Here is a 27,867-nt window from a genome sequence, read left to right as displayed (position 1 = left end):
ATTTCAACCTCACCAGGTAAATCTTGTTGACCTTTCTGGGACTTCCAAGAAAACATGCATAGGATCAGGCTGCTTGAAATGCACAGGTAAACAACGTTACGTTTCAAAAAGCAACCCAGCCAACTCTTACTCTTTCTTGTATCTCAACCACAGAAGCCTGCTTATTCTGAAGACACCTTCTCTTGGGGAGCAGGTAGGATCTCTCTTGGAAGATAACACCCAGACAAGACTGGAAAAGGTTGAATGCTGTGATAGTGAAGAACCACAAAGACATTGCCATGGAACCAAAGAATCGCACAGTTACTTCCACATACCCAAATAAGGTATGTACTTGTGTTTTTTGGTCATCAGGCCCTACCCCACAGGGCAAGCCTCATCTGAAGCACAGGGGAGTTCCATAAGCACTTTGGGATATGGGGTGGGAGTCTGCCATCCAAAAGAAAGGATGTCAAAATAGCTCACCAGACATACCAAAAGTCTTGGGTACACCTGAAGGAGTTCTCAAGATCCTTATATTTTTCACATCTTAGGCTGATGATTATCACAATCAACTAGAGATTCCTTGAAGAACCTCTGCTTATAATGCTGCCTACTTAAAATATCCGGGTTAGTTTGTCTCAAGACTCCTGAGCATTTCTTTCTCTGCAGAATTTAAATCTGGGATACCGCCAGAAATTTAAAGGAGCTAGATTTCACATACCATTACATAGTGGTATGTAAAGGCCAGTGTGCCAATCCTGCAAAGGTTAGTCATGACTAATGCTTAGTTCTCATGGAGATGGTGAACATGCATCTGGGCTGTACCAATTCAGACTGCAGGTGGGGACTCATGTGACTGAATACTTTCATACGGAAGGAGGAGCATGCCTTTCCCTGCACATAGAAAACAAGCATGGGAGGGAGGAGTATTATAGCCTAGTATTGTCACTGGCATGCTAGCTTGCATTATGCAGGGAATTTTTTTAAGAAGGAGTATTCCATCATCTGAGCCTTCACCTATAGTCTGAAGTGTTGCAGCCCAGGCACTGATTCACCATCTCTGTGAGAGTTAGGTCTTTCCCATCAAAAGCTGTAGGGCTTGCGTTCAGTGTGACGAACTTGTTCAGTTGACTTCAACAAGACTTAGCCACTGAGTTGCTACAAGTATTTTGTCATTTGAATTACTAAAATATACATTCATTCATTTTCCATTAATTTTGCAAAAAAATGAAGGAGAAATGATTGCATAATAGGGATGATTTGCTATTGCTCTCAATTTGATATTGCGCTCTCTCTCTCTCTCTCAATATCATTGTGTATATGTATATATATTACTATATTTATAGATTTTTTAAAAAACATCCAATGTCTAGGCAGCATTCATGTCCTTCATATGTTTTCAGTTTTTATATGTAGTGTTTTACATTTACTAGCAGCTGTCTTCACATTTTCACTTCAGCAGGGGGAAGCAGGGAAAGGACAAAAATGAGCCAGCACCAAAGTGGTCTACATGCATTAGAGGGCAAGCCAACACGCAGGCATGAAACAAGTCTGGGTTTATAAGAGGTGTTTTAAAGTGCAAAAGTACTCCAGGCTGGATTCAATAAAAATGGCATCTGGCTCCCACACCACACAACTTCCCATTCACCCACTATCCTCACCTCAGAAGTCAGTTCCCTGGAGGCTGACGGAAGCTTAACTTGCCTGGAATCTACATGGAACTAAAACTGCAGTGAGGCTTTTAGTGAATGGGATATTCTGTGTGCGGGACCCTTTTGCAAACGGAGAGTTGCTTATAGTACGATTCAGGCGTGCCTGATCTTCAGATGTTGAAGCTGTTACTCCCAGTTTTGGATTGTGTTCTCTTTGTTCTGGTCAGGTTCACATTCATTAACAAGTTTCCTAAACAATGCTCTTGGTATTGGCAATGAAGGCCAAGAGCCCTGCAATGTTGGATAAAAATACAACACTTTGCAATTCAGTTCAGGTCTTTTGCACTTTGCAAATTCTTTGCCAAACAGCTTCTGAAGGACCTGTGCTGATTTAGCAAAGAGCGCTTAGCAAAGTGCTGTGTTTTGATTTCAAAAAGACCACTCTTGGATCTTAAATCTTAAAAACAAAAGATTCAGGTCTTAAGACTGGTTGACATATGTAGATTCAACACTTGAGGACTGCATCATCAAGTGAAAACTGGAATGTAAGAGTAGACCACCACAGGTATCACAAACAGAACTTTCATATCCCCACGTAAAACAGAAAGGTTTTTAACTGAATCAGTTTACACGTTCATTATATGTAATCATGTGAAGATAAATCAAGTGTTGCATATTTGTCTCATTTTCTCAGATATCTTATGATATATATAATCTTTTAGCACCGATAATTAAGCTTAGAGACATGATAGAAAGGGTCTTTTTAAAGCAAAAAAATCATTTTTTCAGTGAGATTCTTAGGCCAAAGGAAACAGAAATACTTGGATGAATAACTTTTTATAAAGTCATAACTGATGTAGGATAGCTTCAGCATGACCCATAACTGACTTAAGCCAACATTGTGTGATTTATGGCACTGTAGCCCCAGTTTAAAATCCATCTGATGAAACAGGCTAAGATTCAAATACTTCTCTGTCACAGGGCTATGTGCATCAAGCTGTGAGGGAGTTAAATATTTCTGCAATGTTCAATAAACCCATCCCCTCATGAAAGTGCTTTTATAACCAGCATGCTGGCTGCCATTCTGTCTAATGGCACGGAGCTTCAGACAGACAATGACACCAAACAGAAATCCGATTGCTTTTCTAACTGACGATGATCATGCTTGCAAGACTCACTTTGGTATTTTCCAGGGTGCGAAACTTGCAGAGTGCATAGAGACCACATAATTTCCCCTTCGCCTCCCCCGCCGCCAGCCCATACACAATTAAACTCTGCTGGGTTGTAGAATGCCCTCAAAATTCCAATTTTATTCTAGACAGATGTAGAGGCTGAGAAAAGTCGGGCAGGGGGTGGGTGGGAATTAAGCAGCCATTTTGCAGTCCAGATCTGAATTGGACAGGGGAGGAGGAGAAAGAGATGGGCGGAGTTTCCTTTCTCCTGGAGAGGATCGTCGTGTAATATTAATACACAATAAAATATTTTCAGTCCATGTGTGTGTTTATGAGGTCCTGGGGAGGACAGCATTCCTGCAGCCCGCAGGAGGCTGAAGAATTGCGAGGGTAAAGCAGGGCTGCTGGTAGATCAAGTAGATGACAGACTCCATTCCTGTGTGCTGCAATTCCTGAGGAAGGGCAAACAGTATTGGTTTCCAGTGTATCTGCTAGTTTAATTGTTTCTGCCTGCTCCGTTCTTTGTCCACTGAAACCACTAGCCCGGGGGAGTTTTAAGGACTGGGCGAAGAAGGAATCAAATGGTAGGTCTGGAGTTAAACAGGAAATTAACCCTGCTATTGCAGGAATATTAAACTTGGAACGACTCTAGGAATGAGCATGTTAATGGATTGTTGAACTGCATCCCCTCTTCTCTCTGACTAGTTGCCAGGCACACAAAAAAGATTGCAGGCAAGTTGCTAATGGTCATTGCTAACGTACAGAGTGCCATCACAGTACATGGCACTGTGCAAGGCAGCATGAACAAAAAGACACCAGTCCCTGCCCCAAGGGGCTTACAATTTAAAGTTAAACAGTAAAGCAGAGTGAAAACAAAGGAAAGGAAAATAAGCAATTGATTGTGTAGGGCATTTTATTCTGAGCCTTTCTAGCAGGATTGGGCTGCAAGTCATTGAGGTCATTCACACAATCGAAAACTGTGTTCTACCCAGGTTTGGGAACTGTGTGTACTCCCAATTTTTGATTGGGTGGAAGCAAGGTTAGAGGAAAACCTGGGTAGAAGTGATTGTGTGGAAGCAAGGTTAAAGGAAAACCTGGGTAGCTTTTTCTCCTACCTTGCTTCCACACAATCACTTCTACCCAGGTTTTCCTCTAACCTTGCTTCCACCCAATCAAAAATTGGGAGTACACACAGTTCCCAAACCTGGGTAGAACACAGTTTTCGATTGTGTGAATGACCTCATTTTCTTGCCCCATCAAGGAAGGGAGATCCATATGTTATTGCCTGAGCCTCCCATTAATGCAGGGCCTAATTTGACTGGGAAATGCTTCTGCACATGGAAGATTTCCATGGCTCCAGGGTGGTGTTACCATGTTTGCTCTGATGCATGATTGTTACCATGCTTCATGACTATGCTTTTGCTAAGTGGGGAACTTATCTCAAATGGGGTGCAAATGTGCATACAACCATGTTGTATACAGTAGCTGGAAAGCTGGTTGCAGGTAAAGACAGTTTTAGTGTTAGGGTACCAGAAGGAGCAATGGAGTCAAGACAAGTTTCTCTGGAAAACAGAGGCTAAGTTTATTAAAAACTAGAAATGTACAGAAAAAAGTGGTTGCTGGTTATCTCCCAGACACACTGACAGAGATTCTGACTACAAGATGCTGGTCCTTAGGAATAGTACCAAATTCCAGTGGATAAAAACTTGAGTGGGAAGGTGCAAGGCTCCTTACTCCTCCCCATGACTAGGCGAAGAGGCATAATTTATATGGGCTGAAATCAGTTTTGGAAGTTTAACTTTATGCTCCAAAAATAAATTTAAAAAATCTGAAATTTGCACTGAACACACATAGTTCTTAATAAGAAGTTATTATGAACACAGCCTGTGTTGTAGGCCAACAGGGTGAAATTATGTAGCTCAGGATCCTTCCACATATTGCACAAACTGTAATTAATATTCGGTATCCTTTGGCCATATAAACATCATGGATAGAGATTGTAAGCTACTCAGGGCAAGGACTCTCCCCTCCCTGCTCATGCTAGTAAAGTAAATTTATGATGATGATGCTACCTAAATCATCTACCCGAGGGGATGAAAATTTAAATGAATCATCTAGCTACATCATCACAGGAGTGAACAATCTAAGGCTCTCCATCCTCCCCAGCTGCAATACATTGTGGCTGGGGAAGATGAGAATTGTAGTCCTACAACTGGAGACGCAGGCTGGCCAACCCCGGGCTAGATGCTACTTAATTTAAAATAATCCCATTTAAATTTGTTCCCCGGCTTATTTCAAGTTGTTGGTTTTAACCTTTCAAGCCCTAAATGCCCTCTGAGGGAAGGCAGGATGCCTCCTTGTCTTAAGGAGGCTATTATTAGCCCTTATTTGAAGGAACCTACATTGGATCCCTCAGAGCTGGCTAATTACAGACCTGCTTCTAATCTTCCTTGGTTGGGTTATGGGGTTGAGACTGCCTTGGTCAGCCTGATGGATGATCTCCAATTGGCTATCAACAGAGGGAGTGTGACTCTGCTGATCCTTTTGGATCGCTCGGTGGCTTTTGATACCATCAGCCATGGTATCCTGCTGGGTTGCTTGAAGGAGGTGGGATTGGGTGGCACTGTTCTACAGTGGCTCCATTCCTACCTCTCTGGCAGATTCCAGATGATGTCGCTTGGAGACTGTTACTGTGCAAAGTGTGGAGTCCCACAAGGCTCCATACTGTCTTCAATGTTTTTTAACATCTACATGAAACTGGCTGGGAGAGATCACCAGGAGGTTTGGTCTTGGATGTTATCAATATGCCGATGACACCCAGATCTATTTCTCGATACCAGCTTCATCAGGAAGTGGCATGACTCCCCTGAATGCCTGCCTGGAGGTGATATTGGTCTGGATGAGGGATAACAAGAGGAAGTTGAATCCAAATAAGATGGAAGTACTGTCTGTAGGAGGTTGGGACCTGAGAGATGGTTTAGATCTGCCTGTTCTGGATGGGGTTACACTTCCCCTAAAAGATCAGGTACACAGTCTGGGAGTGCTTTTGGATCCCATACTCTCACTGGTTTCTCAGGTTGAGGCAGTGTCCAGGAGTGCTGTTTATCAGCTTCAGCTTATACCAGATACATCCATTTCTGGAGACAAATAACTTTAAAACATATGCTGGTAACCTCTAGGCTTGACTACTCTAATGCACTCTACGTGGGGCTGCCTTCGTATGTAGTTCGGAAACAAGAACTGGTACAGAATGCAGCAGCCAGACTGGTCTCTGAGTTTATCTGAAGGGACCACACATCACCAATTTTGATAGAACTGCATTGGCTACCGAAATGTTTCCAAACAAAATACAAAGTGCTGGTTATTACCTATAAAGCCCTCAGTGGTTTGGGTCCGGGGTACTTAAGAGAACGCCTTCTCTGTCGTGAAACTTGTCACCTATTAAGATCATCTGGATAGGTCTGGTTACGGTTGCCTCCGACTTGTTTGATGATAGGACCTGGCCTTCTCCGTGGCTGCCCTGGGGCTGTGGAATGTGCTGCCTGCTGAAATAAGAGTATCTCCTTCTCTGTTTGATTTTAGGATGACCCTGAAGACCTGTTTTCCCAGGCTTTTAATTGGAATTTAAATTTTAATATAGTTTTATTTATTGAGATTTTTTATCTGTTTTATGAATTTTAAGTGTTTTATGTTGTTTTTATATTATGTTTTAACTGTACACTGCCTGGTGATTTCTATATCAGGCGGTACAGAAATATGATAAATAATTAATGAATAAATGGCTTAGGAGCAGGGCATCAGAAGGTGGGGGAGAATCTTCTTAGGGAGGATCTTCTCAGTGGTGGCACCCATACAATGGGACACCCTCCTGAGACATGTACATCTGACACCTTTGTTGTTATTTTTTCAGCACCAGGTAGACTCTGTGCTGTTCCTACGGCCGGGAGGCAAACCATTAAAAACGTAAGTTCAGTTCCCATTAACATTTGTTAGCATTTTTAAACTTCCTGGTTCCATTGTGTTTAGGACAGTGGTCAACTTCCAGCTTGTGAAAGGACACTGCACTAGTGCAAAAGTGTTGTGCTAAGTCTGGAGCTTGCACTCTGGACTAGTGTCACATTACTGCAAGGATGCTTGCACAACTGCAGCGCCCCTCATTTGTTTTAATAGGGACATTTGCACAAGAGTGCTACAGCAAACGTAATAGCACAGTCCTGCAAATCCTGATTTTTTTTAAGCTCAGCCTAACTAGCTACTTGCGCTAGCACAAGTTTGATTGCTCCACAAGTGCTTTGTTGCTGTGGATATTGGCCACTAACTATAAAAATGGGTAGCTGGTTCAAGCATTTTGAACCAGTTTCGATACAATCCATGCAGAATAATATCAAACTCTTGTGTTTGCAGTGTAACCTCAATGACAACTCTTTAACTTGAGAAAACTATTTATAAACTGCTTTTGAATATTTTAAAGGGTGGGTTTAAACAAAGAAAAATACACAAAACAGGATAAAACCCTGGAAAAACAGATCATACTATGGAAATTGAATGATTACAAACATTAATCACCATACAATGGGAGAGCTGAGTTCCTAATTACTGAACCGGCTTTCAACTGCTTACCACTTTTTGTGTGTAGAGGTTTCAATTCTGTTCAAGGCAACACAGATATTTTAGATTCAGGTTCAGCTCTGGTTCACTGAATAATTCTCTCTGAACTAGTTATTGGGTTCAAGTTCAGATTGTGTGATTCTGTGCAGGGGTGTCATGGAGGAGGGATGCGCTGGGCCGGAGAGCCAATACTTCTCGGCTTCTCTGGCTGTTAGGATGGGGATTGCCATGGGGGCCGTCATGAAGAGCACCTACACTTCTGAATTTGCAACTATATCACTGATTCTGTGTCATGAAAACATTTGATGTTACTGATCAGTCTTTTGGTTGTTTTATCTCCACCCTCACCCCACCCCAATCTATTGGCTGTGGCTTTTTCAAAAAGTGTTGTTGTTTTTGCTGCTGCATTGCTTTGGTTCATGTTTTCCATAGCTGAAAGTTTTTTTGTGATAAATTTGTGAGCTGCTTTGAGACCTTTGGGGAGAAAGGGAGATATACATTCCCCTATCTATCAAGCAATCTATCGTCAAACCACAAAGCAAGTAGCATATCCTTAGGTCTACCGAAACTGATATAGATTCTAGATCACTGTAAGGCTGAAAAAGGGAACTTCACATGAGCTGCAAACACTCGTTGAGCTGTATACTTTGGGAATTAATTGAAGCTCCTGCACACAAGGACATGCAAAGTGATAAGTAATTATGTCCCTCCTGCCTGTCGGGAACAATGAATTTGGGTCTGGTCCAACTTCAGGAAAGGGTGTTGGCAGTGGGCTGAAATATTGTCAATTTATTGTGCAGCACACTTCCGTAAATGCATATCCTGCTCCTTTGTCCATGGCAGTCTATTCCAGAGGCATGACGTATGTGGCAGAATTAATTTAATTTGAAATCAAATTTGATCATGTATTGGGTAGCAGCAGGTATGTGCTGGAATGATTGTTCAAGGCAACTTAGCATTTGTGTAATGTTTTTTGAGTGCTCAAAGTGCTTCATCTATATTATCTATATTATATTGATGTAATCCTTATAACTACCCTGTGAGATAAGTTGTTATGATTCTGATATTGTAGATGGGAAGGGTGAGGCTTACAGACCGCCTAGTGACTTCACAGCAGAGGTGAGATCTGGACTGGGAAAGTCCTGGTCTGTGGCTCAGTTATAGATCTACATTATATACCCTAGAGATAATTGGAGAAAGTCAGACAGCATTACAGGTGGCCGCATGGTGCATTCCACATGAAGAAGAAAAATAGTTGATCATATGCCATTTCCTTTGGATAATATGAATCCTAGATTTCATGGTAGCAGTGGGCAGAGAGGGAGTATATGTAAAGCAAACAAGCATGCAAAATGCTACATGTTCAAGGTGAATGCATAATGCATTGGTGATCAAACTTAGAAATATCAGACATTCAATAAAACGCGCATTAAAGTTTTGTGTTTTTTAAAAAAACCATATTTGGAAGAAAACAGTTTTTCATCTTTGTAAAGAATACACACACACACACACACCAGACTGCAGGCATTTTTCGTCTCTCTCTGTCAAACACAATTCTTTCTTGATGAATGACAAGGTACGATAATAGGGCTGTGGTTACCGTGGCAACCAGACAGCCGAGCTGTGCCTTGAATTTTGTCATCTGAAAATGAAACCAGAAGCTAAAGGGAAGGGAGAAAAAAAGGGAGAGAGAGAGAAAGAAAAAGCTGAGAGTGTAGCCAACAGATTAACTCATACAGGCAAGAGGGAGGAGGGAAGGTGAGGGAGCCAGCGGAAGAAAAGAGAGAAAACAGCATGGGGGAGGATTTAAGGATGAAGAGAGTTAAGCTACACAGCAATTAATACTACAGTAACATGAAATGTGTTGTGGTTTTGGTGGCAACTCTCGTCATTGAGGATGCTGAGGTGATATGTTCAGCCATGCACAATCTGAGAATTGTTCTCTGCATTCAAAGGAGATGATTCTGCCACAAAACATGGCAGGAAGTTCCTACAGATTCCTCGATGGTGAGCAATGGAAGCCATATATCACACACCCTTCAGTCCACCATGTGGCAGGTGAGCCGTACTTTGGGGAAGGGCCATAGCTCAGTCGCAAAGCACAGGCTGTTTATGGAGGCCCAGTCAGGCCAAACTGAGGCTCCCCAGCTCTTGTTGGGCTACGACTTCCATCATCCCTAGATGCAGTAAATTGCAGCTGGGGGTGATGGGAGTTGTAGTCCAGCAACAGCTGGGGAGCCTCAGGTTGGCCATCCTGAGGCTCCATCCTTCCATCCACTAGAAGGTAGGGATGGAGCCAAAATTTCTCCAAAATGAAATTTAAAAGAGAACGTCCGGTTTCTCCCAACTTCCTCTGATCGTTCCTCCGCATCCTTGGAGAAGGTCCCAGATTCAATTCCTGACTTTTCAGGTGGCATGACTGCAAAGGACCTCATGCCCAATACCTCGGGGAAGTGCTGTTAATCAGAGCAGACAGCACAAGACCAGATGAAGCAAGGATCTCAGGCGGCTCTTTTCCTCTGTGGTCTTGAGCCCACATTCACATGAGAAGCCTGAAGTCAGATCCACAAATGAACTGATGCTTCCTCTCAAATTTTATATATTTATATCCCATGCTTCCTTTAAAAGACTTGGAGCCCATTTCTTCAGCTGCTCTAAAAGCCACTCCCGCCACCCTTTTACTGTGTTAGCGGAGATATGGGATAAGCGGGGTGGTGGTGGTGGTGGTGGAATTGTGGGCCCGGCCTGAGAGACAGGCATGTGGGCTGCCATTTTAGTCCGCCAGCACATGACACTGGTGGACCAGTCACACACAACTGCGTAAGCAGTTGGCTCTTTTGCTCTGTCTTTCATTTGCAATGAGCTGGCACCCCCTTGCCTGCCCATGGACTCAGTGAGGGATATTCTCATCGCCATTGGGGCCAAGTAGGAATTTTTTTGGTCTCTCACCTGATTGGCTAATGTTGGGGCCTTTTTTTGCCTGCTACTCACTGATTTTGTTAAGGTAGTCCCTGGGGTTAATTGGTCACTTTGCGGATGAGTGCAGGTCAGGGGGTAGGTTAATTTACATTGGTGTTGGGCTGGAGGGCCGTTATGGTGAGTGGGAATATGGAGGAAGGCTTGGTGATCTCGTGACTCTCAAGCTGGATCTGCTCCCACTCGGATGCATGCCAGAGAACACCGCTCAGTGCCTAGTGACCTGGGTTGAGGTGGGCTGGCATGCATCCCCTTGACGGGGGTGACTTCATGGTAGAGAAGAGGTTCGGACTGGATACCGAGCCAAATCAAAGCCCGGTCCTTCGCCCTCCTCCTGTGGGCAGACCTCCTATGAGATTGACCCGCATAGGGAATACCTGCACTATAGTTAATATTCCTCATTACAGGTTTTGCAAATATTAAATAATGTGGCCCTAGTTTTTCCAACTACGTGTGTCCTGTTGTTATTTGGGCCTGAGTTTGCAAAGCTTTCACATGGAACATTACTGTGGATGCAGCCACATGATGGAAGTTCTGACTCACCACAGAACTGTGGACAGCCATTAGCTTCTCAGATGTGACCCACATGAATGAAGTGAGGAAAAATGGTCCACTACATTTATGTATGTCAACACATGGCAGTGACATGATAGCACTAAGGCATGAGGTTGCATCCACAGTGTCACTCCACATTGAGGCTTTTACAGCAACTGAACTGAGCCTCCAAGAAACTTAGGAAGGGGCCATTGCTCAGTGGTAGAGCACATGCTTTGAATGCAGATGGTGCCAGGTACAATCCTGGGCATCTCCAGTTAAAGGTTCTGAAACCCTGGAGAGCTGGTGCCAGTCAGAGTAGACACTACTGGGCTAGATGGACCAATGGCCTGACTCAGTCCATATGTCCCATGTTTGCTGCTTGGGGGCCACAACTCAGTGATGAAGCAAACATTTTGCATGCAGAGAGTACCAGGTTCAATTCCCCTGGTGTTTCCAACTAAAATGATCTTTGGAACCCACATCTGAGGCCCTGGAGAGCTGTATGGTGTAATGGTTAGAGTGTTGGATGAGGACTGGGGGGACCTGAGTTCAAATCCCCATTCAGCCATAAAACGCACGGGGTGACTCTGGGCCAGTCATGTATCTCTCAGCCTAACCTACCTCAGAGGCTTGTTGTGAGGATAAACATAACCATGTACACTGCTCTGGGTTCCTTGGAGGAAGAGAGGGATATAAATGTAAAAATAAAATAAAGCATTTGACTCAGTCTCATCTTCTGAGACTGGGCTTCACTGGAAGGTATTGATCCATCTACCAGCAGTTATTGGCCATGAATGGAACCATCAGCCTTAGAGGCAATACACCACTGAGTGCAAGTTGCTGGGAGGCACCCTCATGAGAGGGCTGTTGTCTCAAGCTCTGCTTGTGAGCTTCCTGGAAGCTGGATTAAACAGACTTTTGGTCCGATTCAGCAGAGATAATCTCCTCTCTATAGCATTTTCATTAAATACCCATAAAAATCAAAGGAATCTTAAAACATAAAAAAGAGTCTCAGCTTAAGTCACAGAACTGGGACAATAAAGGTAGCAAAATGCAGACGGGCCTGAAGGCATGAAAAGCATGTAAAGCAGCAACCTTGATGAAGCTAAGCAGGTCTGGGACCTGGATCTGGCCAGTGCCTGGATGGAAGACTGCCATGGAACCCCCCATGTATGCTACCTTGGGTTCCAGCATGGAGGAAGGGTGTGATATAAAATACATACATAAATTAGCCAGCCCAAGGATAGGCCAGATTATTCAGATCATCCAGAGGGTTCCGTGTGTTGCTAGAGAGAAGGAAGTTTCACCAAGTAGGACCCTCCAAAATTTCTTTCAATCTCCAATTTCAGCAAAACACTCAAGATTAGAGTTACCAACAAACCATCAAGAGACAGCTGGTAGGATCTAACTCATCAGACAGGGTCAACTCCAAATGTATATAAAACATTTAAAAACATGGCAGAAACATGTTGAGCTATGAGCATGCAGAGATTTTGCAGGAATAGGACTGAAGCTCCAGCCAGGCAGACAAGAAGGCAGAGCTAGAACCAGGCACTCAGGACAGGCAGGCAGAGAGTCAAAAACAGATATCCCAGGCAGACAGGATCAGGTCAGCAGGATGGGCAGAAGGCAGGCAGAGCCAACAGCTGGGGTCAGGTGGCAAACAGGGGGAACTGGAGACCAGGAGCAAAGTGTACAATCCAACACCAGAAGATCTGTGCAAAAAAAAGAAAGTTAATGAGAAGCTTCCAGTTGTTACTGTTGACGTACTTTGCGTGGAACACCAAACTACATCAGCTAGGAACCAAGGTGTAGTCTACAGTTTGGGTGCTTGACAGCAGCTAAGGTTTGAGGCAAGCTGTGATATATTGAGAGATCAGCCAAAGCCTTAGTTTTCCTTATGCTAAGGGAAAGCAAAAACAAATTCACTCTTGTCCCAGACATACAATGAAGCAGGGGCCTAGCAGCACCAGAAGAATCTAGGCCACACAAAATCTTCTGAGGAGGAAGTAACTGAGGACAGTTGCATGACCCACATTGCTGTCAGTCAACACCACTTGGCAGAGATTTAGGCTCAGTTCATATAATTAGCAGAACCAACTAGTAAAGCTTTTTCTGGAACTTACCACTTCAGGCTCAGGGAAAGGGTGCATGCTTGAAAGCTCCGACATCCATCCATCCATCCATCTGTTTAGGAAGAAGGCTAGGTTGGACCTTTCTCTCTCCCTTGCTTTCAAAGTGCAAGCAGATCCCACCCGCAAGGAAGAGCATTTTGCATGAAACATGTCGAACAACCCAGCAACCTGAAGGAAAAGCTTTACCACTTGAATCTACCAATTGTATAAATTGACCCTTAGAACTTAAATGACAATTCTCATTGAGTGCTCAAAAGGAATCCTAAGAGGCTAAGAACGGAACAAGTCCTATCCTTCAGGTGCGCAGCATGAATAAAACCTCGAAGCAGCTAGCATTTTCCATAGTCCATGCCTTAACATCATTCCTTTGTTAGTAACACCAGGCTAAACTCTCATGTACTTCGTAAAATTCTTAGTGGTGATACAAGTAAGTGTACCTAGCGTGATGAGATTATTTTAATCAGTGTTGTTTCAGATATCAAGGACAGGTTAATTTGTTAAAAATGGGTTCATAGAAAATATGCCACATGATATATCATAACGTAAGGACAGATGAACTGCTTTCAAGGTCATGCCCAGGTCCAGCTACAAACAGAATTAAACCATATGCAAAGGACCAATATTCTGAAATGTCCAGTCCCAGTATCGGGATTCATGACCAGGAACTAGGCTGGATGGATACAATTATCTTGTTGCTGCTTCAGCCTCATTCATTTGCTCTCCGTGCAGCTCCAGGATTCTGGTAACACCACCCATTACTGTCACAAGGGAATGGGGATCCTGGCTCTCCATCCCTAGCCTTGGCGGTTGGGCTCCAAACAGTGGGTTGCTGCCCCAGTTCCCTCAGTCTGGAGAGTCCACTAGCGCCCTTTTAGGTCTGCCTGCACTACCGCCCTGTGCCCTTCCACCAGCCTCCTGACCACAGCTGCCCAGTCTCAAAACCCTTTGGCACCATCCAGGTTCAGCTGCTAATGCATCCTGAGCCACAGCTGGGGTGCCTCCATATTGGCAACCTGGGATGGGTGTGGGTGGCTGTGTGGCTGCACTGTGCACACAATGCCACAACAAAATCCCCAAAGCCCGCTCAGTAAAACTGAAACATGCCATACGACAGACCATAAATGGTATACCAGGCCCTGTTGCAATTTTTAGAAGAGAAACCAAAGATTCGTACCAGAAACGTAAGAGCTGTTTAGTCTTCCCTTTTTCATTTTTTTAAAGACTCTAGTCTTGAGGAGGGAATGGGGCCATGGCTGGAGATGGCCACAGTTCCCTTCCAACGGTCTGTTACCAAGTCCAATTGCCACAAAAACCAATCTCCAAACCGGCTTCTGGGTTGGGTTTCTAACCAGAAGTGCCAGGCAGCAGCTCACAGAGGGCTAGATTTGTCCCATGAGCTTCCAGCTGCTGATGCCATTTTAAGACATCTGGATAGTCCAACAATCTGGTACACAGAACTTGCAAAGCAGGTGTCCAGACCCAGACCTGAAAAGCAAACTAACATCCCTGGGCAAACTCATCAGGAAGTTCTCCTGCTCCGTTTGTTTCCATAGGACTTGCAGAGGAGAATTTCCCCTAAAGGATTGTTCTACAAAATCATCATCAAAATCCCAATTTTTGTAGAATTAAGATGCTAGCAGGTTAGATTTTGTCTTGTTGTGCAAATGGGGTGGTTTGGAACTAGAAATATGTAAAGCTGAGCTGGGTTTTCTCCCCCCCCCCCTTTTAGTTTCAGCTCCACTCTTAAATCTGCAGGTGCTGCTTGTATAAAACCCAGCTCATGGTATCCATTTCAGCCAGCTGATGCTACCCAGACTTCACCTTGCTCAAATGACTACCATAAGGCTCCTGGCCCAGAAAACGGTCTACAAGCAAGAGCAGTCGCTCTCCTGCAGATTCTAAGCAGGATTGGCCTTGCACACATCTGGCTGAGGCTGGTTAGTTTCCTAAGAAGCCATTCTAAACCGGGCAAACATTTTAATGTTGTAAAACATTTATATCTTGCCATTCTCATCATGGATTCATTTTTTTAATGGAATAAAACAATGGCATAAACACACCACCATGGATCTGGCAGCAGGAGCCCAGTATAATATTACAAATGGAATGAAGATTTGGTTGGATGCAATTAGAGTTGCCACTGCCATTTTGCCTAAAGGGCAACTTCTCCCATGGGAGCCTGCCTGCTCTGTTAGGACATCCACTGAGGCCATGTTCTGTGCCCTATCTGCTTCAGAGGTTAAGAGGTTCAGAGCCAGTGTAGCATAGTGTTGGACTAGGACTGGGAAGACCCAAGTTCAAATCCCCATTCAATCATGAAACTCACTGGGTGACTCTGGGCCAGTCATGTATCTTTCAGAGTTGTTGTGAGGATAAAAATAAGCATGTAAACCACTCTGAGCTCCTTGGAGGAAAAGTGGGTTATAAATGTGTTTTGTTTTGTTTTTAAGTTGGGTATGCAAGACAGGGCCTTTTTGGCCACTGCTCACAGGCTCTGGAATTCACTCCCTTGAGAGGTATGTCTGACCTCCTTGCTCTTGACCTTCTGAAGTGGTGGTGTTGAAAACCATTTTTGTTTGTTCATTCAGAATGCGTCTAGGGTGAGTGTTTAATTTTATTGCTGCATTCCAAATTCCTTCTGTTGTATTATTATTATTTTCTGCTAATTTGGGTGTATTTCTATGAGGACTTGTTGGCATGGCTTCTTTTTAATGCCTGTTTTCTTGTCATCGTGAACAGCTTTAGTTATTTCCCTCCATACAGGTAGAGTATGTGTATTTGAAAATAAATATTACAATAACACTAAATTTACATTGAATCTGGACGCTCTAGAGTCAGATTCCTTGGTCATTAGTTGGTTACTTCCTTTGATTATTGCACAAGGATAATCAAGCCAGAACCTTTACTGGAACTGACATTTTCAAAAGATGTTTGGAGTCTTCAGGCAAAACATCTGAGGGATCTCAAGGGAAGCCAAAAAAAGTGCCAGGATAATGGGGCAATCCCTCAAGTGCACTGTAGTTTTGCACATGCATAGATCTCACAGTGATCCCTGCGACCCTGGCTTGCCTGTGACTGTTGGCCATTTGGCTCTTCCCCTCCCAGAACTGCCTCCTCCAATAGCCATCTCAACTTGCTGCCTCAGAGGAAGAGGTGACACACTGAGGCCGACTCTGTGGCCTTGGCAAGGACCAGTCTGCTATTTGACTCCTCCTTCGCTCACCCCCTATCCCTGGAGAGCTGTCTTCTGCAGCATCTGTTCCACTTGGTCATTATACAGCCCTTCTGAAATATTATTTAAGAACTGGTACCTGAACTCACTTGTTTTCCTCCTTCCATCTCATCCCTTTTGTCTTGTTGGATTGTATGCCATTATTTTAAATTGTACACCACCTTGAATGCTTTAGCATAAAGAGAGTAAAGTGGCCCTCGTTATTTGTGGGGGTTCTGTTCCCGCCAATTTCTGCAGATAACGGAATCATGAATAAAGAGAACTTAACCCTATGGGGGATTGGGGGGTTAGGTTCCTTGAGCTTTTAAAAAAATGCTAAAAAAGCAGAGCAAAGTAGGGAAAAGGGTAGAAAAGCATTCTTATTCCCCAGGTCTCCAGAAATGCTCCCCAAATCCTCTTATTTTTCATTTACATTCTTTTTTTAAAAAGTTATTTTACACAAAAGAGCCACAACAGCTACTGAAATGTTGTTTAAAGTGAAATTCAGTGCAAATTTGGAGTTTCCTCCTCAGAAAAATGTGAGGAATTAGAAAGGAGAGCCAAAGAGCGACAAAACTAATGAAATTCTCAGGGCAGCAGTGGGACATTTCTAAACCAAGACATTCAGACATTTCTAAACCAAGCCCACATATACTTTCAGAGAACTCTGGTCTCAAATGAAAATAAAATAAGGTTCTGACTGGTCTAAATCCTTATAGACAAACAATTCACTGTACATCATATTCAGCTAATGTTGAGCTGAAATCCCCCCCCCTTTCATGAAACCTTTCACCCTCTGCAAAAAGGGACCCTCCATTTTGGGACGTATATAAACAAGGTGAAAATGTTAAATGTAGCCCCTATCACTTGAAAAGTAGGCAATGAGCACTTTCATTCCTTCTTCTTTCTTTGCAAGCATTTGGCCAAAAGAAGGGGAACGTGTAGAAAAGATCAAGTCTTTTCAAATAGCAGTTCCACTTTAAAGTAGGCAGTGCACAACACAATCCTCATCTCTCCCACTCCCTTGACAAAGTGCTTGCTAAGAGTGCAGGACGATGGTGTTGTGTGTTGTTTGGTGCAAAAAGCCTTGTCTGTTTAAACAGGACCTTCACGACCCCTGGAATAGCAAGTTTTGTACCGGAAATCAAAACCCATAAAAATTCGGCACAGGACTAATCTCACCTAGCTTGGCATCTCCAAATTTTCAGCTGTCCTGAAATCTTCCTGGTTCTTCCCATAAATAGGGTTCCCTGATAGAAACTTCACATTTCCCTGCATGTAATATGAAAATGTCATCATCCATTCTAGCTAGCTAGTTTTTGGTTATCTTCATTTTTGGCTGGTAGCAAAGACAATTGTCCCCGATTTGATCCAGGTTAGCTGCCTGAATGTTTGGAGTTTACAGTCAGTAGTCCTGCTTAAAAAAACATTATCAAGACATTGAACTCTAGTAAAATATGCTTTTTGCTTCTGTTGGACTTGCAAAAATAAATATTTCTTTATCTTCTTCTGGAAGCTACCTCTTGGCTGCAGTACATGATCAGGAACACCCAAATGCATAGCAGTTCCACCAATGCCCCACCCCCAACCCCACTAAAAGCAGAGACAGAACATGGCCACTGAAATCGAATGCACCAATTGTTCATTTTGTGGAAGAGTGGGTGGGGGAAGATGTAGGTTGCATATGCTGGAGTTCTTTGTGCAGAATACAAGCCACCATGGACGATTCTGCAGAACAAAGGACTATGGAAAAGCCATCCAGTGCATCAGGCTATCGAAAGTAACAGGTATCTCAGTACTACAATGACTATTTTTAAAACACGAAAACAAAGCATCAACACTTGAATCTATAAGATAGATAGATATTTCTAGTTCCACCCCACCATCATCAACCATTGTTTATTGAGAAAGACCCGTTTCTCTTCTTCACTATATCTATATGTATAACTTTTGGCAACTGACCCAGTCATTTATCACTATATATATTTGTAAACTACATTTAATACATACTCCCACATTTAAAGTCCTTTACTCAACAGCTAATTATAATTCTCAGTCTTTATTAGCTGCATGTCATGCTGTCTGTGTTGATGCCAGTCAATCTCACTGGATCACTACACTTTGACATTTCTAGCCTCTCAGATAGCCTCTAAGCCTTGGCTATCTGAATCACCTTTTCCTATCTGCATTTCCTGTGTAGATCCAGTCCCATGTCAACAGGATTCTGTGCAAATATTGTAGGCAACCTATTCATCCAAATACTTTATTTACCCAGGGCTTTCAGAGAAACACAGTCCATGTCTGAGAGTGTATAGTTGCAGAGGCAAGAGTGACTGGTGAACAACTAGCTCACAGAAACAAAGGAGTACGTAAAATAATTCATATGGAATATAGAGATACAAGCATGATTTTTCAGGTTGACTTCCACAAGCAGTATGTAAATTCTCAGCCCTACCACACACCATCACCTATGAGCTGGACAAATCAGTTGACAGCGCCTCCATTTGTTTGGTAGCCCTCAACCATTTTCTTAATATATCAGTGTGACTTTCTGCTCTGAAAAGCATCTGTACAGCATCTGATTGCATTTTGAAACCTAGCAGGTGCCTCAAACTCCTGCCACAAAGCAAGGAAAACATAAGCTGTTGTGAAGTACAGATCATCTATGCTCCAACAATTGGAGATAGAGTCAAGAAATTATTGGGAGTCAGTGATCATTCAAACAATGCAATCTAATTTATCCCAAAGGCCAAACAGGATGTCCAAATTGTTTGGATAATCAGAAACCCAACCTATCAGAAAGCTCTGCTCATTGACTTGGGGAGTCCTGTGAATTTGGATTAACAAGGAGAGGAGTTTCTCAAGTATTTACTTGAGATAGAATGTCCACAAATACCAGAAATGCTAGATTGTCATACAAAAAGTACTATTCCTGACATTGCTGTATTTTGGTTAGGGTCACTTTTGATTCCCTTGAAATATAAGCAACATATTAGCAAAGATGAGTCAGCAAAGGTAATACATGTTATCTGTTCATACAGCCGTATATGCTTTGTGGGCCTTGCAGTATCACTGCATATATCCCAAACAATTGAGGCGATATGGTTAATAGCTGTTGAAAAGGAGGCTTCCAACAACAGCATCAGCATCCCTGCTTTGCAGGTGCATCTTTGTGGTGTCTGCTCATTTGCAGGAGGAACCACAGACAGACTGCCCCTATTGTGCTCCCGTCTGTGATGCGTAGACCGTGGCGCCTGCTTAAAGACCCATGCCCTTGAAGGAGAAAAAGAACCTCCTCCCACAATGACTGCAGATCCCACTCTGATCTCATTCACTCCTCTGGAAGAACATCAGCAACTTTAAGGGATGTCAAATGGCAGAGTTTCTCCGGAATTCCATCCATTACAATGAGGTGGGAATCCGTAACTATAATTGGATTCCAAATTAAAGATGCAAGCAGAAAGGGGGTTGGTGGTTTCCCAGATTGTTCCTAGAAACTGGTAGACATGTTTTTTTAAATCCCAAAATGGTGTTGTGGGGGTGTGGTGAGGGGGAGAAGTAGTTTCCCAATGAAGCATATCAGAAGATCAGAAGCAAACAGGGCACGTGCAACAACTATAAATCAAAGCTATTCAGTTTTTGAATCATCAGCATATTAACAAATCCATGCCTGAGAATGAATACTTTTTGTAACAAAGCAAGAAAAAGAGAGATCAACTATCATGGACCTGATTTTCTTAATCCGTGTACAATATTGTTTTCATCATCATCAATTCACATTGGGAACTCCTGCCCACAGTACATATATAGGATAAATATATACATACGTTTGGAAATAGCTAATCACTTTGTGAAGGGAAAAGAGCCATCGTATGGGAGGCCTAATTGATAAAGCACACAAATCCATGTAACCTCAAACCGATTTTTATCAGCTGGAAATGAACGGAGGCAAAAAAAGATGCTATCATTGCACGATGCAGCTTATTACATTGAATTTTATGAGGTCTATTTTTTTTTCCTGATGGATTCTGAAGAAGTGGGGGTGGGTCTTTGTGCTAATTAGCTATGAATACAAATGAATTATTTAATTATCTCGACTTTTGTAGAGTGAAATATGTTGTCATATCACACACTTTATCTGCTGCAACTGTTCATCCTTAATGATGCCTTTACAGTGAGTGTCTTCTTTTGTTCTTCTCAGCAAGTGTTTCCTTTGGAGGGGGGAGTGCAGAGAAGGAAATGAGAGACTATCTCTGTGGGTTTTTTTAAGAAAGAAAAATCAAATATCATATGTGCGGGAAGAAAACCTCTGCAGTTAGAGATCTGGATTTAGAGGTTTGCAAGTGAAATAAGGTGACGGGGGGCGGTGGGGGGGGAACACACACAAACACACACACACCTTTAAGTAAGGAAGACGCAACAGTCCAACTGCTTCCCTAAAAATGTAGATTAGCAAGGAATGCATTTAACGAGAAAGAGGTAAATTATGATAATTACTCTGACTGGTAGGGTCCTTAAGCATTACTAATTAGCATTTATTGCCTGGATTATTGAAACAATGTGTGTGTGTTCTCCAGAGTAAAGGACCAGGATGATTTTTCCTGTCTGAGCCATGGGGCAAAGCCAATGCAGTCAGAAAAACTGAACTGTTAACAGAGGGCTCCTCTTTTAAGCTTTGTAGGCATCACTGGTTACAAAAGGTATGAGACTATATTTCAAAAAGTCCAGCTTCTTGTTTTCCATATTTCATCTTAGTTTTCGGATGCAACAACTATGCAGTAGCCTTTGTGAGATGAAAGCAGAACCTTCAAATCTAGACCACACAGATGGGAACAACCACCATTTCAGGACAACTCTAATAAAAACATTATTAAGGAGGAAAAATATGTATTTGATTATCTGTTTAATGAAATGTGATCAACCGCATCTATACATTAGCCATTAAAAGAACAGAAAATGGCCATTATTTTAAAAAGAGACAAAGCATGGCATTCGAACGATGTATTTAAAATCAACAAATGCAGAGAATTTAAAAATGTGACTCTGAGATTAAAAAACAAACCCAAATGGACCCCCTACAGAAGCTGTTTTCTCTCTGACAAGGATTTATAATGTGGAAGGAGCTTAAAATTAGAAATCAATTAGGAACGAATCAATCATCTCATCAGCACCAGCTCTTTAATTGTATGTCAGCCATCTAATTGGTAACGGGCCCAAGAAAAACTCTTAAGCGCCCTGGAAGGAATTAGAAAGGGAAAGGTAGAAAAACTAGTCTCTATTTTAGCGTCATAGTGCTGTACCACCTGCATTCAAAATCTCTTGATTTTGAATGGAACAAAGAACTTCGAAAGAATAGGCCTGGACATTCTAACATGGAGAAATTAGAACTCCTGAACTATAAAGAGTGCTTGCAAATAAAAACTCCTGCAGATTATAAGGAAAACATCAGGCAAAATGTCCTGCTAAAAGAATTTGGCTAGATTTTGTTTTTGTTTTTTAAAATAAACCAAAGAGCAAAGAAAACAAAAAGAAAAAACCCTGACAATATAATAGTGCCAGATTTTAAAATATGTTAATTTCTAAACAGTTTAGTAGCGGGACCTGTTCTATTACCTTTCATTAAGAGAGATCAGTTATATTGCAAGTCAAACTTATCAAAGATGTCTATTCCTGATTTGTCATCCTGGTTCATACTCACAGAAATGAATCTAGAATTATTTTTTAAGAAAACAAAGTCAAAGTTGGCCAGGTACTTTCCTGCAGTTTCTTTTAAATTAAGTGCTTTTCTTCTCATCTATCCAAAGCAACACACACACACACACACACCAATAGAAACACACTGGTAAAATTATGGACTTGCCCAAGCTTCATTCTTGATTTTATAAGGTTGAGCTATCAGAACTTTGTAACATAATACATTTCTGGGAGAGAGGGGAAGGAGGGGGGATTCTGTAGGGGAGAGGAAGAATGATTTGTTGAAGGAGCAAAAGGAAACCTGCTTCTGATTATTCAGATGGATTCCTGTTTGATTACCCAGAAATTCTTCCAACTGGATACATTTATAATGCAATTAAATTCCAGCACCACCTTTACCTCTCAAATGACACAAATGCCAAGCTAGTTGAGAAACCCCCTTGAGTTTATGTTCCCCTGCATGTCAAAAAGAGTGTGCTGGGAGAGTGGAATGTAAAAGATATATGGTGGTGTGGGAGAGAGAAAGGAGAGAATGGAGTGCATTATATCGTAGTTATTATATCTCTTTTCTCCCAGAGTTCCTGCTTTCTTAATGAACCCCGCTCCCAAATCTATCTCTCTCATGTTTGTCAAGCTAAGATTTTGCACTTTTGGAAAAAGAGGGAGATCAGTATCAATAAGGGTCTGCTTGTTTCAAGTGTGCTTTCCCTTTAAAAAAAAAAAAAAAGACAGCCCCCTCTAATTGATGTGTCTGGGCTAGTCTAGACTGGTAGTGATTGAACCAACTCCCAATTATGTTATTCATTTCAGTGAATTTCAGTGATGTGCTTCTGAGAGGAGGGAGGGAGGAAGAACCTGCCTGTGCTACAGGAGGAGAGAGACTCTGCATTCTTATGCTTTGCTGCCTTACACCTTGTTTCCCTATGTAATCTATTACCCAGCAGTCATCCAAATGCATTGACAAATCTGCCATTACCCTTAAGGGATGGAGGTGGGGAAAGAGATCATTTCTATAGCACCTACATATGATCAGGTTGCTAGACCATATTATTCTGCACAATTTGATTTGTGGATATAAGGCTGGAGCATGCTTTGATTAAAGATAGCAAATCTGCTTTGCTTAATTTTATTTTTAACCCTTCCATTCAACCATTATTATACCTGTCCTGAGATGTTTCACACAAAGAAACATTAAAATGTTTCACACAAAGAAATTAAACGATTTCTTGCCGAAACCTCAAAAAAGACCCACAGTCTCCTTCCTTCTCTTTGGAAACGAATGGTTCAAACCTGCTTTAATTTGTCACTGCGAACCATAAAAGAAAAAGAAGAAAACAGCAACACCAACCTTTTCCTCATTATTCCCAGGTGTGAAGTAAAAGACCCCAGAGACCTAGTGTTGGATTTAAACAGCAGAAAAGCAGTGCCAAAAATCCGGCACCAGGTGAATTTGTCTGTGAATTCTGAAGCAACTAAACAGACATTTTGCTTACATCATATGGTAAAGTAATAATATTGTGTGCAATATAGTGGACGCAATATTTTGCCTTTAATTTTGCGGAACACCTAAAAGCAGCAAAATTATAACTTTGGTTATTTAACATTTTCTACTCATATGGGGTGAGCAATATGCAGTCTGATCTTTGCATCTTTACTCAGAACTAAGTCCTAAGGAGTTCAGTGATGACCTCCAAGTAACCATGCATGGAACTGCAGTTCTACAGCCCAATCCTATGAATGTTTACTCAAAAGTAAGCCTCCTTTAGTTCAATGGGACTTGTGCATCAGATTGCTTCCTTAGTCTGACAAGAGTTCAACCATCTCATCTTCAGTTACTATTTTTACCGCATTCTGCTTCAGGCACACTAAAAGGACCATCAGACAGTACCATAACCTCATTCTAAATGGTTTTGCAAAGGAAATAATAAGAAATACAACCACAGCCATAACAAATATGACAGCGCCATAGAAAAGGGCCATTTCATTGTTTAAGAAAAAACATTTTGTTAGTTTCACACTGATTGGCTTTCTTACAGAAAAAGTCAAGATGGATTTGAATGCTAAAGACAAGAGAGGAGGGAAGAAACATGACACATGCAGGAAAAAAAGAGATCTTTGCTCCCCAAAGTTATATTTGTTTATTTTGAACAGAATATAGAGCCAAAAAATAAATAAACAAACAAGAAAAACCCAAACATGTCATTTCTTGATTTTCACATATATTGTATCTCTTTCCACAAAGCATCTGCCAAAAATATATTGTTCACTTGTAAACTCAGAAGCAGGTGGAATTCTGGGATTTCGGCTGAAATCGACTGAGGTCAAGCACCAAGGTACTGAGCTGTTTCTATTACGCTCTCAGGGTACTGTGTGCTGCTCTCAAGAAAGGCCGGGGGTGGGGTGGAGGGGCAGAGGAAGAGGTAGCTGCTTTTACCAACAGGCCCATAAGAGGTGCAAAGCTTTATCATCCTGCAAAAGTTGATAATTTACCACAGATATTTATTTCTATATAAACATTAGAACTCCTGATACCAGAGCATCTTGCAGGAGAGAGGCAGGAATTATGTTTGGGTGTTAATACATAGAGCAGCCTCAGGGGGACATAAAGTATGTGGATTCTTGTCATGTGGGGCATTTAAAAGAAAAAAGCCATCTCTATGAATCCAAAGATGGGGAGTTCAGATAAACAGAGTTCTACCATTTATATAAAATGCAAACTTCTCGGTTCCTATATGTAGCAACATACCGACACCTGGATCTTTGAATTCATATTCATCCCTATATTATCCTGCACAGTGCAAACCCTCCAGCCGTCCTTGGCATACATTTACAAAGAACAAGTAAGCCCAGTCTTTCTGGGAGAGAGGAGTACAAATATATGTCACATTGAAATATATATTTTTAGGCAAGCCAAGCTGCAAATCTCCTTGTTCAGGGGAGGGAAATTACCCGAACCATGACAACAGCTAATTGGACTCAAAACAAGTTTTCTTTCCAAGTTTCACTAATTCTCAATAGACTTGAGAAAGATGCAGTGGCACAACTCACAGCTCCCAAGAGCCTAACCCGTGGACTTACAAACTGAACGTCACAAGTTAGGGTCTCAGGGACAGAGAGGGGCGCAAGTCCAGGGTTTCTCACATGCCACACAGATTAATATTATTCCTCCCCACAACCAAAACCTTAAATAAATTAATCTAAAGGGAGACAAAAAAGGAAGGGGGGGGGAATCAAACAATAATCAGGGAAAAGTTGACTCAGGAAGCTTAGAAAATTCTAAAACACCTAACAGGAAAGACAGGGCTTCTGTGAAGTGGAGGTGTGTGTGTGTGTGCGCGCGGGTGGGTGGGGGGGGAACATTCTAACAGTTGGTACAAATTACAATTTGCAAGCCAGTCCATTTTATAAGTGCTCATCATAATCTAAGCAAGAGCATTCTAAAGCAGACAGTATTACAATATTCACCTGGTAGAAAGCATGCAATAATGTCGTAGCAATTTTCTATCTGCCCCATGGAAGTAATCATCGTTGGAGGAAATTTAAAAGGCGTCAAAAACTCAGGTTTAAAAAGAAGATAGTCTGAAACTCACCCTTCAGAGATGGCGAAGTGTCCACTCTTCAACAATAGCAGAGCAAAAAATTTTAAAGCAAGGGGACGGTGGGGAAGGGAGGGGGAGAGTGTGTGGTGGGAAGGAATAAGTGGATTGGGGGTTTCCTAGAACAAGAAGTGAGTCTAGGAAAGGAATCAACCCAGACTTTAATCTGCCCTATAGACTTTGGATCCAAGAAAAGGCAGAAAGGCAGCTGAGTATGAGCTGGGGGGGGGGGGAAGCTGAACTAGTTTTTTAAAAAAAAAATCTCAAAAGAAAAAGCAGTATCTTAACCAAAAAAATCTCCCTTTTCCTTTGCCCCCTCCCCCCACCACATCTCCCCCACCTATCAGTAGTACAAAGTGTGGCCCTCAATGATTCAGAATCAAGGCCAGTTTTAACAACCGCTAGCTCTGGTTTGTCTGTGGACGGGGAAAGAGGAAGGGGGGAGGGAAGGAGGGAGCTGGTGCAGCCCCTTTCAGAAACCCCCACATCCCACGGCTAGCCTACATTTTGGCAGGGGGGCGCAGAAGGAAGAGACCTGAAGAGAATAACCACCTTGCAGCGCTCTGAAAGAGAGGGCTGGCAACAGGCTAGTGATGGGGGGGGGTGTCTGTCTCTTTCTCCTATTCCCGCCCGCCCCAATAACAGAACCACACACCTAATTGATATAAATGAAGACCGCAATAACTCTAGGACTGTCTCCCCCCCACCCCTTTTCACATAGCTTTTGACAATTCCGCACTGATTTTCGGGGCGGGGGGAGGGGGAGAGCAGACTTGCATCTCCCCTCCCCTCCCCAAGAAATCACTTTGATCTCATATTTCTGCATTACTTTCCTGCAACACTTCCTCTCCCTCCTCCATACCTAGGAAGACATCAGGCCTTTGCTATTCCCTCCCCCACGCCCCGGCCAATGGTGTGTGTGTGGTGGGCAAATATGAAGCATTCCGTTCTTTACGCAGTTAGAAGAGAGGGGCTAAAATAGATAGACAGATAGATAGATAGGAAGAAAATCCAAAGCCCGGGATATGTTCGGGGGTGGGCGGGGGGAGATTTCGCTTTGCTCTCCTTCTCTCCCTCAGGCAGCCCCGCCGCGCAAATCTCCGCCAACCTTTTCTTTCCGCACCTTCCCACCCCTTTGAGTTTAGCAGCGACTGCCAAGATCTGGCAACTTTGCTACGGATCTTTCTCGCGCCCTCCGCACTCGCCGCCTCCCCCGAGCTCTCACTTTCACTGTCAACGTTCTAAACACAAACCACCGATGTTGCAAATCCCGCTACAAAGCAGGGAAGGAAGGAAGGGAGGGAAGGAAAGGAAGGGGAGCTCGCGGCGGCGGCGGGGGGGGAGAGAAGAATCCATTCCTGGCGTTCCATCCTTTCGCTCACCTCCGCAGGTCGCCAGACCCCTCCCCTCCCCCCTCCCGAGCTCTCAACTCCCCCTCCCCCGCGCCTCCCCAGTTTTCTTCCTGGATCAGCCAGTTACCGGCGTCGTTAAGCTACAAGTCCTCTTTCTCCCTGCCTTCTTTCCCAAGCTCCCCCCCCCCCCGCACTGCTTTTGCTTTTTCTAAAGAAGGGGAGGGAATGGCAGCAGACATAGCAGCAGGAAGGGATTGAAGGGGGGGGCGAGAGAGAGGAAGAGAGGTGTGTGGCGGGCGGGAGGGAATAATAAAAGGAGGAGATAGATAGATAGGTAGGTAGATAGATAGGTAGGTAGGTAGATAGATAGATATTCGCAAGGGAGGCTGTTGAAGGGCAGCAAGCAAGAGGCTCAAATCAGCGACCAGCTGAAATATACAAGATTAGACTGCCCCCTTCCTTCCTTCCTTCCTTTCTCTCTCTGGCTCTTTCTTTCGTTTCTGTTTCTCCTCGGGCTCTCTCACACACCCATCTTTCCACGACCCGCGGATTCTTCAGGGTCTGGCTACAGTACAGACAGACAGACCGGCAGGCGAGTCCAGGGCCACCTATTCTACAGATGGCTGGCACGCTTTATTTCTGAATCATCACCACCCGGGTTCTTTGCCTTCGCCAGAGGCACGGCTCTCCATTCCCGCTCCCTGCCTCCCCTCTGCCTCCAGAGTCATCCTCCTTCGGGTGCCCCCCATCGCCGCTACCACTCCCCCAACCCCCCCCCACCCCCGACACTGCTCACATCTCCAAAAGCCGGGGTGTCAGTGCCCATCACGTCTCTGACTTCCTTTCCGGGCGGCTGAAGTGAACCCTTCCTCCTCCTCCTCCTCCTCCTCCCCGCCTTTGCAGCCTCTCTCTCTCCCTCCAAGCCTCGCAACTGCATCCTTCCCCTCACTGCCGG

At 43.2% G+C, this 27,867-nt stretch overlaps 3 long non-coding RNA genes across 8 annotated transcripts in view; 1 reads left to right on the top strand and 2 right to left on the bottom strand.

Moving 5' to 3' along the window:
• LOC128333715 (uncharacterized) overlaps positions 1-27,867 on the bottom strand; it is a 112,005-nt gene that overhangs the window by 53,861 nt on the left and 30,277 nt on the right. The gene's annotated exons all lie outside the window — the stretch shown is intronic.
• LOC128333721 (uncharacterized) lies at positions 159-24,139 on the top strand. Of its 2 annotated transcripts, none has more exons than XR_008311047.1 (3): positions 159-323; positions 6,714-6,766; positions 15,510-15,815. It is a non-coding gene; the product is annotated as an uncharacterized LOC128333721 (long non-coding RNA). The 2 variants fall into 2 exon arrangements; XR_008311048.1 differs by lacking the exons at positions 159-323; positions 15,510-15,815 and adding exons at positions 3,125-3,387; positions 24,001-24,139.
• On the bottom strand, positions 7,234-26,942 carry LOC128333719 (uncharacterized). The gene is made up of 2 exons (XR_008311044.1): positions 25,555-26,942; positions 7,234-12,639 (listed from the first exon to the last, which is right to left on the bottom strand). It is a non-coding gene; the product is annotated as an uncharacterized LOC128333719 (long non-coding RNA).

Source organism: Hemicordylus capensis, chromosome 8, assembly GCF_027244095.1.
Source record: "Hemicordylus capensis ecotype Gifberg chromosome 8, rHemCap1.1.pri, whole genome shotgun sequence".
Lineage (NCBI taxonomy): Eukaryota > Metazoa > Chordata > Lepidosauria > Squamata > Cordylidae > Hemicordylus > Hemicordylus capensis.
Note: the sequence above shows the minus strand (reverse complement) of the source record. Positions and strands in the feature narration are given on the sequence as shown.